At 38.2% G+C, this 11,035-nt stretch overlaps 1 protein-coding gene across 5 annotated transcripts in view; it reads right to left on the bottom strand.

Annotated features, from left to right (window-relative positions):
• The window catches only part of ACSL1 (acyl-CoA synthetase long chain family member 1), a 1,450,848-nt gene that overhangs the window by 94,114 nt on the left and 1,345,699 nt on the right, over window positions 1–11,035 (bottom strand). The gene's annotated exons all lie outside the window — the stretch shown is intronic.

Genomic DNA, 11,035 nt, shown 5'->3' with positions numbered 1-11,035 from the left:
CAGCTGTCCTAACTGCGGGTTTAATTCCTCATTGAGTTTGTGGAGCACACAGCCGGGGACACCATCTGGTCCCTTAACGCCTTGTTGGAACTAGCAGTTGATGATGTAAATGATGGTTCATTGGAAGGACCAAAAGTCGCAAAGTTATCATTATCTGATATTTCAGTAGAAACTGTATTGGTAACTGTTTATTTACTGTAAATTTTTATATAATATAATGTATTATTATTGTCTTTTTAGTATTCAATTGCTGTTGTTTAAGCATTCCTTGAATTGTATTTAGAAATTCTATTTCCCATTTTTTAGCTACTGAGCATGCTCCAATTTGAATTTGATTTTGGCGCAATTTTCTGTGAAGGTTATAAAAGGAAGTGATGTAATAGATGTTTTTTGTCTGAGGAAGTTTAAAATATTTAAACGAAAGCCACATTGAATTCTATTCTGTTTTTAAGTATTTCTATTTGGCTTTTAAGTTTGTCGCAAGTTTGTTCAAGCACGCTTTAGCTGTACAAGTTTTGTTTGTTATTAAACAATATTTATCGCCTAGCTGGTGGCTTTTTGTCTATATTTGTTTATTAGTTTGGTCGCTTATCATGTCTACAGTTTGTTTAGACTACAGCCGACAGCTAGATGACTCCATTGAAGGTACCGAAGGGTCGATTGGGAATTTAACAGCTTTGATTTTGAAATTAACGAGCGTGTGGATATTTTGCATGAGAAACTAAACAAACAAAATGATGATGGTCGTGATGAATAGGCGCGGAAAAGAAGCACCAATCCAACCTTCACAGACTAGTTTTGATTTTAACATCACCCAGTTTGTTTTAATAACCAGATGGGCAGGAAGGAGCCACAGGTTTGGACAATGGTGAAAAGAGAAAGATGTTTCTGTTAATCAAGGAATGCAGTCGAGTAACTTTGGACTTATGCACAGAGATGGACAGAGAAAATCTGTTCCAATGCTAAATGAGTGGTTGGAATCATTGTTTGTTTTTTCTGGACAATCTAAAGGAGGTAATAATGCTAATAATGATATTGATCATAAATTAAATGACTTTGATATTAAATTAATGAAATGTAGGAAATTGCAACTTGAAAGTGCATATCTGAAAGAGTGCATCAGATTTAATATTATCCCTAAAGGGTTGCGCTTATGGCGATACCCTATGGGATTGGTTTATAATTCACCTATGCATATGGAACTGTTGCAGTTGTTCAATCGATGTGGCAAAGATCTTTTGAACATGCTGATTAAATATAATCAGATAGAAATTGATAATCTGATATCTGAACTTGATGAACTTGATAAAATAATTAGAGCAGATGTTTCTTTTGATACAGTTCAATATGACATGATTAGAATATATAATAGTATTGATCAATACATTATCAAATTAAAGAATGCTAAAACAGAAAAATTGAAAGAGACATTAAACAATACTAAATGGGATAGCATATCCCAGACCTCCAGGTGGATTTAATAAGAAAACCAAAACCTATTCTTTAAATCAAGCTTATAGATCTGACCCTGCAAGAGAAGGCCAATATGAAGGGAATCTACATAATGATTTGGTATATGATGATGAATACCCTGAATTAAGATGCTCTGAAAGGCTTAAAAATAAAATTCCTTATGGTAACCAACAATCGGCGGGGTTTCAAGGTGCCAGGCAAAAAGACAAAAAAATGGAGAACATAAGAATGCATAATGGTTCGGATATTGACGAGAATGGACATGAAACGATTATGCAACAATGTAGTAAGAGCCTACATAAGTTACGACAAGTCATTATGAATAAATCTGGTGACTTTAAAGTTTATAATTTTACTCAAATTGATTTTAATCAGGAAGTTGCGAATTTACTGTCAAAAGGCTTTTCATTTGTTCCTTCTAATACATTTGATGTTACTTCAACTATCATTGATATGAAATTGTTTTTAAGAAAGATTAACTTTTCATTTACGTTTCAGGATTCAATGTATAATGCATCACATAAATTTAATATATCAAGTATATATAATCCCCCCTTGCATCCTAAACTTTTAATGTACGAAAAAATGTGCGAAAGTCAGTTAAGGAATTTAGATAGAATTAATAAAAAAACAAATTATCCCTCAAATGTAGGTAAAGCTGAATTAGAAATTTTAAAATGTTTACAGAAAGGGAATATAAGAGTTATGAAACCAGATAAAGGGGGAGGGGCAGTGATTATGGATGTAGATTTTTATAATAACAAAATGGAGTTGATCCTAAATACGGACACTTACGAAAAGGTATCCTTAAATGAGTTGAATTGTGCTTATTGAAAGATTTTTTACAGATTAATGATATGTTTTTAGATAAACGAATAGATATTAATTTAATTATCTTAATATTCTAACACCCAGGATTCCGGTGTTTTTTGGTAATCCGAAAATGCATAAAAATATAGAAGATCCCCCCATGCGGCCTCTGGTGGATGGGAGAGATTCGATCACGTCAGCATGTGCTAAGTATGTTGATTATGAATTAAAAAAAAGTTATGATGAAAGAAGAATATATCTGTAATGATTCCTGGACATTCTTAGAGCACATGAATCGTATATCATTTGATGCCAAAGATGTTTTGGTAACAATAGACGTATGCAATCTATATACAGTTATTCCCCATAATATTGGGCTTCAATGGATTAGTGAAGTTTTGTTTAAGTTTTCTGTTCAACAGAACTTAAATAATCTTATAATTGAATTAACTGAATTAGTATTATATAATAATTATTTAAAATTTAATAATCAATATTATATCCAAAAGAAAGGGGTCGCTATAGGATCATCATGTGGTGGAACTTATGCAAATTTAGTTATGATGTCCTGGGAACAGACATTTATTTTTAATAGTAAATATAATAATTATATTAAATCATATCATCGGTTTCAGGATGATATATGTTTAGTCTGGAGAGAGAATATAGATATTTTAAATGAATTTTTAAGTTATATCAATGAAACCACAAACTTTTTCAAATTTACGTGGAATATTAATTTGGATAAAATTAATTATTTAGACATTAATTTGATGAAAGATTATGAGGCAAAAGTGTATATTTCCTTGATTTATAGGGAAAAAAAACATATTCTAATGGCTGCCTTCATTATACTAGTACACACCCTGAGCACCAAAAAAGATCTGTAATTAAAGGTCAATTGGCGAGAGCTGCGCGAATTATTACAAGATATTCAGATTTCTTAAATGAATGTGAATATTTAAAAAGAATGTTTATTAATAAGGAATATCCAATGTGTGTTAATAAACAAATTAATTTTAGAAGTTATTGAAAAAAGAGAAAATGGTCATTTTAAACCAATTTTGCAAGGTAAAAGTGAAGTTGTCACTGATGCTGCAAGTAATGGAGATTTAAGTAGGTTTGACGATAGACTACCATAAGTTTAGATACCTCTAGTAAAAATAAGAATACTAGAGTAGAAGAATTTTCAAAAGCCTTAGTTATCACTTTTTCACAAGATTATCAAATATTAAAAGAAGTCTTTCATAATAACTGGGAAACCATATTTGGAGATGCCCAATATAAAAAAAGTACAGTTTTGTACCTACCATAAATGTAGATGTTTGAGGATCCACATTGCTGCAGTCATAACCTGTGGGTAGTCCGCTGTCCTCGGTCGGCCCGAATACCAAAGTGTTAGGCTGGCGTCAGTCATGGGCGCTCAGAACTGACGTCAGTACGCAGTAGTACTTAAGCGCATGACCGACGCCATATCCTCAGTCTTTCTTGCCCCAGATGTCAGAAGGCCTAAAAAGGAAAGGCCATAGCCAAAATAGAAAATACCCAACATAGAGAAAATAATAATTATCCCAAAAGAAACACAGCAACCCCAAACTATAGAGGGGAAGGAGGGAGGGAAAATTGGACTGCAGCAATGTGGATCCTCGAACATCTACATTTATGGTAGGTACAAAACTGTACTATGTTCTTAGTCTCACATTGCTGCAGTCATAACCTGTGGGTAGAATCCCAAAGCAAAGGTAAAGGGAGGATGGAAAAACTAAAAAGCATTAGGAGCTGCTAACATGCCCTGTAAAACTGCAGTGGCAAACCCAGCCCTAGACCTGGAATAAAGAGGGAGATGGTAATGTTTAGTAAAAGTGTGCACTGAACTCCAAGTAGCTGCCTCCAAAATATCCTTAGTAGCTACCCCCCTTAAAAAGGCAGTAGATGTGGCAGTAGCCCTAGTGGAATGAGGTCTGATCCCAGCCGGAACATCCTTTCCATGATGAGAATAACAAAAAGCAATACAATGGCCAATCCACTTAGAAATGGTTTGCTTTGAAACAGCTTTCCCTTGTGAACCCAAAGCAAAAGAAATAAATAACTGTTGAGTCTTCCTGAACTCTTTAGTTCTGCTCAAATAATAGTGTAACTGCCTGAGAATATCCAAAGAATGCAAGACCTTTTCTCCTTTATTTTGGGGATCAGCATAAAAAGTAGGGAAATGAATAGACTGGTTTAAGGCCACATTAGAAATAACTTTAGGCATAAAAGTAGGGTTAGTACGCAAGGACACCCTATCCTTATGGAAAATCAGGAAGGGTTCAACTGCCATGAAAGCCTGTAATTCAGATACCCTCCTAGCAGACGTAATGGCCAACAAAAAAGCAGTCTTCCAAGACAAAAACTTCAACTCAGATGTAGCTGCAGGTTCAAAAGGGGTAAAGTAAGCTTTTCCAACATAAAATTGAGATCCCAGGAAGGAGTAGGAGCTCTACGTGGGGGTCTTATGTTCTTTGCCCCGTTTAAACAAAGGGTGAGAAAATAATGGAGGGTCACAATCATAGTGAGCAGAAATGGCTGCAGCATGAACTTTCACAGAGGAGAAAGACAAACCCTTGTCTAATAATTCAGTAAGGTACTGTAGTGTAAAACTCAAATTAGGCACTGAAACATCAAAGCTCTTTGCTGTGCTCCAAAGAAAAAATCTCCTCCATTTATCAGCATAAACTTTTCTAGTACTAGGCCGTCTGGCTTCCAAAATGACATTCAAAACTTGTTGAGGAAGCTGAGACCCCCCAGGATCTAAAACAGAATACGCCAGGCTGTCAGATGCAGGGACTGTACCTGACATTGAGAAAATGATTGCTTGCCTGGGACAACAGGTGTGGAATTGGTGGCAAAGGCCAAGGAGGCTCCTGTATTAAACTCCTCAGCAGAGGATACCAGTGCTGTTGTGGCCAATCTGGTGCTATTAGAATCATGCAAGGCTTGTCCTGTCTGACTTTCAAGAGTACCTTGGGAAGGAGAGGCAGAGGAGGAAAAGCATAGACGTGAAGGTTGTTCCAACTGAAAGATAGAGCATCCACTTTCCAAGCTTTTGGGTGAAACATCTTTGTGCAAAATTTTGGCAGTTGGAAATTTAGTGGAGAAGCGAACAGATCTATGTCTGGAGTTCCCCAAGCCACTGTCAACTGTTGGAATACATGAGGATCCAATTTCCACTGTGGGGTCCACAATTTGTCTGCTCAAAACATCTGCTAAGGAGTTCTGTGCTCCTGGCAGAAACCGTGCTTGAAGAGTGATGTGCAACCTCAGAGCAGTCTCCCACAAAATCATAGCTTGTCTGCAAAGAGGGTAAGAATGGGTTCCCCCCTGCTTGTTGATGTACCACATAACAGTTGTGTTGTCTGTTTGAATCAACACCTGTCCTGGTTGAAGTAGATCCTTGAAGGCCATCAGGGCAAATTGGACTGCTAACATCTCCTTCATGTTGATATGCAAATGCTGTAGTCTGGGAGGCCACGTGTCTTGAATCCATTTCCCATTGAAGTGTGCTCCCCAAGCCAGGTCTGAGGCATCCGTCGTTAAGATCTGACTCGCCTCTGGTCGGGTCACAGAGAGTCCCTTGTTTAGGTGACATTCCTGAGCCCACCACAAGAATTCCCTCTGGATGCAAGGTAATATCTGAATGACAGTGTCCAAATCGTGGCAGTGTTGAGTCCATACATTTTTGAGATACCATTGTAGCTTCCTCATATGCAGTTTGGCATTGGGAAGTACCAGAATGCAAGATGCCATGAACCCCAAGGCTTGAAGGACTGTCCTTGCAGTCAGCCTGGACATTAGGGATAATTGCTGGAAGTACAGGTGAAGATTTCTTTGTTTGTCCGGGGTTAAAAAGGCCATCTGAGAGGCTGTATTCAGTCTCACACCCAGAAAGCACATGTCCTGAGAGGGTACTAGACTGGACTTTGTTTCGCTCACAGAATACCCTAGGCACCTTAAAACTGCCATTACATACTGTAGATGTTGAAGTAACTTGACTTTGTCTTGAGCAAGAATCAGGCAATCGTCCAGATAAGGATACATTTGTATTCCTCTTAGTCTTAAGAAGGCTATCACAGGAGCCAGGACCTTTGTGAACACCCTGGGCGCAGTAGATAAGCCAAAGGGCAATGCAGAGAACTGATAATGAAAAGTATCAGCCCGAAAACGCAGGAATATCCTGCAGCTGGGCCTGATAGGAATGTGAAGATAAGCCTCTTTGAGATCCAGAGTTACCATCCAGTGATCTTTGCCTAGCAGAGGCAGAAGTTGCTGTAAAGTTAACATCTTGAACTTTGGAATGTCTAGGTATGTATTGAGAATGGACAAATCCAGAATTGGCCTCCAAGTGTTTCCTTTCTTTGGCACAAGGAATAGGCGAGAATAAAACCCCAGGCCTACCTCTGACGGAGGTACCACCTGGATCGCCCCCATTTGTAAAAGTAAAGAAATCTGTTTGTGAGCCTCCAGCCTTTGCTGAGGAGGTACATCCGGCATGCCTTTGAAAGGAGGCAAGGTGTGAAAATAAAACTTGTAGCCTTGACTTATAATGTCCAGCACCCATGTGTCCTGGGTGACCAAAAGCCAATTTTGCTTGAAAAGTGCCAACTTTCCTCCTAGAGGAGCTGCTAGACTGGCAGAGTCTGGCAGCTGGAGATACAGGTCAATGGGTCTGTTTACGAAAAGGCTGACCCCTGCCCTCACCAGAAGATTGTGCAGGAGAACTCCAAGTCCTAGGTCTGAAAGAACCCTGAGCATGAGCTCTGCCCCTATAACGTCTAGACCTGCCCTTAGACTGAAACTCGGAAGAAGGATAAGACCATCCTTTTGCAGGCCAATTCCTGCTAAACTTAGGGGGCTGCACTTGTAAAAATTCCTTAACCGTCTGCATGGACTTAGCTTTGTCTTCCATTTTTTTCAAAACTGACTCCACAGGAGAACCAAAAAGAACTTCAGATTGTAGAGGAGCATCCAAAATTCAAGCTTTAACATGCTCTGACAAATTTTGATCCTTAAGCCAGGCATGCCTACGAATAACTGAACCAGTGGCAGCCACCCTGGAAGAAGCCTGAAGAGCATCAAAGCCACATTGCAAGGAATGCTTACCAACCTGATCTGAGGCATGAACTAAGTCCTGCAATTCCTTACACTCTATACCCTCAGCTAAAGCATCTACCTTAGATTTCAACTGACCTAACAGAAAGTTCTGATACTTCAGCATATGAAACTGGCAATTTAAAGCCCTCATAGCTAGCGTGGAGGAGGTATACACTTTCTTACCCCACCTATCCAAAGCCCTAGAATCTTTATCCAGAGGTACTGGATTCTTAACTACCAAAGCCCTGACACCCTTAGGTCCTTGACTAATAGTTTCCGGGTCAGCTCTAGGACTCTTATACAAATATTTATGAGCCTCTGGAACTCTGTAATACCTGTCTGGCTTGACAGGGGCAGGGGGTAAAGAATCAGGATTAATGGAAGCTTCAGAAAAAACATCCTGAACAACATCTAAAACAGGGGGAATAGCCAAAGGTCTATGTTGTGGCAAAAACAAAAATTCCCTAAGCCTCTTACGAGAATCTGAAAAATCCTGACCTTCCCACTTGAAATGCTCCCTCATGGAGTGCAGGGTTTCAGAAAAGGAAAAATCTTCTGGAGGAGAAGCAGAAGGACAGGAATCCTCTGCATCCGAATCAGAATAGGGAGGAAAATCCTGAATGTCCTCAGCGGAAGACTCAGAATAATCTGAGGAATGCTCCAATCCCTCCACATCTGTCTCCACCCTAGGCCTCTTGTCTGGAGGGGGCATAGAACCCCTGATTAAAGTAATCAAATCCTCTGCCATTTTCAACATATGTTTTTTAGGAACAGAGCCGAAGAACTAGGGCTGATGCCTGTACCAGAAAGACCAGGTTTAGCTCTAGCAGGGCCCTTAGAGACAGAAGTAGAAGGCCTAATAACCTTTTGTAATGATGGGACTACAGAAACTTGAGAAGCCCCCTCGGCCTGACCTAACTCCTGAGAGGCCAATTCCTGTAAAATTAAAGGTTCCCCTGTGATTCAGCCGAGACCTCGGCTGGATCCACAGATTCAACCGTAGTTTCCATAGAACCGGCGTCCGCAACGGATGACTCATCCTGTTTAGACTTTAACAATTTATCTTTTCGCTTCTTTGCGGTAGCGGGCGGAGGATCCGACGGCATGTTGTAGTTACACCGCTTACCGAAAACAAGCCTAGCACAATCTAATCTGCGTTTAATGGTGCGCTTATTAAATCTAGCGCAAAAGCGACACCCGACTACGTCGTGCTCAGGCCCCAAGCAAGGAATACAGAGAGCGTGATAGTCCCTATGAGGTATCTGTTTCCCACAAGAAATACAGTTATTAACTTTTTCTGACATCCGGATTAACTGAGGCAAGAAAAGACAAAAATATTCCCCAACGGGGTACTTAGCCCAACTTGGTCTTCGGTCTGAAACTCGAAAAACGGAAATTTCAGGACGCCGAACGGCACTTGCAAACGCTGCTTCTGCTTCGGACCATGCGGCAAGAAAGACTGAGGATATGGCGTCGGTCATGCGCTTAAGTACTACTGCGTACTGACGTCAGTTCTGAGCGCCCATGACCGACGCCAGCCTAACACTTTGGTATTCGGGCCGACCGAGGACAGCGGACTACCCACAGGTTATGACTGCAGCAATGTGAGACGAAGAACATCATATAGGTCAATCTCCAAAAATAGTTTATAGGAAAGGGAAATGTTTTAAAGATTTATTAAAATCTAATAATAATATAGGAATGTGTAAAAAAGTGAAGAGTGGAAACTATAGATGTGGAGCATGTAAATGGTGCTTTAAAATTCAAGGAGGAGATAGTTTCACTATACGTGATAAGAAGTATTATATTAAAAAGAAGTTTAACTGTAAATCTAAAGCAGTTGTTTACCTTGCAAGTTGTAATTCTTGTTTCTCCTTTTACGTAGGAAAAACTGAGAGAACATTCACTCAGAGAATTTATGAGCATGAATATGCCATAAAAAATAAAAAATGAAACAACGTGCTAGCAAAACATATAAATGAATGTAATAATCATAATTTTAATTATATGGTAATAGATCAAGTGGAAATAGAAGAAAGAACCCCGTGGAACTTAATTTTAGAAGAAAGAGAACTTACCTGGCAAATTAAATTACAAGCTGATTGTATGCCAGGCTTAAATGAAAGAAGTTCTATAGGGCCAATTTTAAAATTAAAAGCATCGACTCGTAATAAAATTCAAGATTAATTTAATATTTGATTTTAAGTATTTTAATAATTTTGAGTGTATATGGAGGAAGCTATGTAATAATATATGTTATATGATAATTTACTATATGGAATATATTAGTTGTGACATTTTATTATTTAATATTTAATAATTTATAAATGTTAAGGGTTGGAGAAGTTGTGATTTCATGATTTATATAAAAAGAATGATCTAAATTATTAGTTTTTAAATTTTTATATAATATAATGTATTATTATTGTCTTTTTAGTATTCAATTTCTGTTTAAGCATTCCTTGAATTGTATTTAGAAATTCTATTTCCCATTTTTTAGCTACTGAGCATGCTCCAATTTGAATTTGATTTTGGCGCAATTTTCTGTGAAGGTTATAAAAGGAAGTGATGTAATAGATGTTTTTTGTCTGAGGAAGTTTAAAATATTTAAACGAAAGCGCTCACATTGAATTCTATTCTTGTTTTTTTAAGTGTTTCTATTTGGCGTTTTAAGTTTGTCGCAAGTTTGTTCGAAGTACGTTTTAGCTGTACAAGTTTTGTTTGTTATTAAACAATATTTATCGTCTAGCTCGTGGCTTTTCGTCTATATTTGTTTATTAGTTTGGTCGTTGCTTATCATGTCTAACTCAAAAGGTAGACAAAGCGAATGCCAACATTACCACACATGCCTGGATAAAGAGCCTTGGCATATGCAAGTTTTAGAGCAAAAACAAAAAAAACTTTTTTTTGTAGGTGGGCAAACACTCCCTACACCATTCCACACCACCTGCTAATTATATATTCTAAGTCTGAGACGGCTCAAGATAAGGGGAAGGGCATATTCCTAACCACGAGAATTGTGCAATCTCACATCCCTGCTGACCCATCTGCTTGGTCGACTAAAAAGATTTTTTCAGACTGATTCTTGAAACTGTACTGAACTGCTGTTTTTTGTGGTTTATGTTCATGACAAACAGTTTCTATGTGGGCATTTTTTCATCAGTTTATATTTCTGGCCTTTGGATAGGTAGATCTTTTTTTTTTGGGGGGGGGGGGGTGAGGTGGCAGTTTTTATTCCTGCGTTTGGCAGCCACTTCTGTGACTTTCTTTAGAAATTGCATGTTAATGTTGTGTGTTCTGTACTTGACATCTACAAAGTTTGATTCCAGGTTTTGACATTTGGGGATGTTATGGTTTCTTGTCTTGGTGTCCTCTATACCTCTGTTTACATTGCAACAATGCTAGCTTGTACTTACCATTATCTTTAGATGCAGTTTGTTGCAGTTTTTGGGTTGGACGTTCCAGTAATGCCTTTAACTATGGTAACTGGTGTAATGTTTGTATTAACAATTTGAACTTAATCTAGCTGACTGATCACACACAGTATGCAAATGACTGCAGACAGTGACGACATTTAAATCTTGCCTAGGTCCTTTGGCAATATCTTTTTAAAAACTTACAC

This window comes from Protopterus annectens, chromosome 12.part0 (assembly GCF_019279795.1).
Source record: "Protopterus annectens isolate FY-2018-M chromosome 12.part0, PAN1.0, whole genome shotgun sequence".
Classification (NCBI taxonomy): Eukaryota; Metazoa; Chordata; order Ceratodontiformes; family Protopteridae; genus Protopterus; species Protopterus annectens.
The sequence above is the reverse complement of the archived record's forward strand: the minus strand, read 5'-3'. Positions and strand labels throughout refer to the sequence as shown.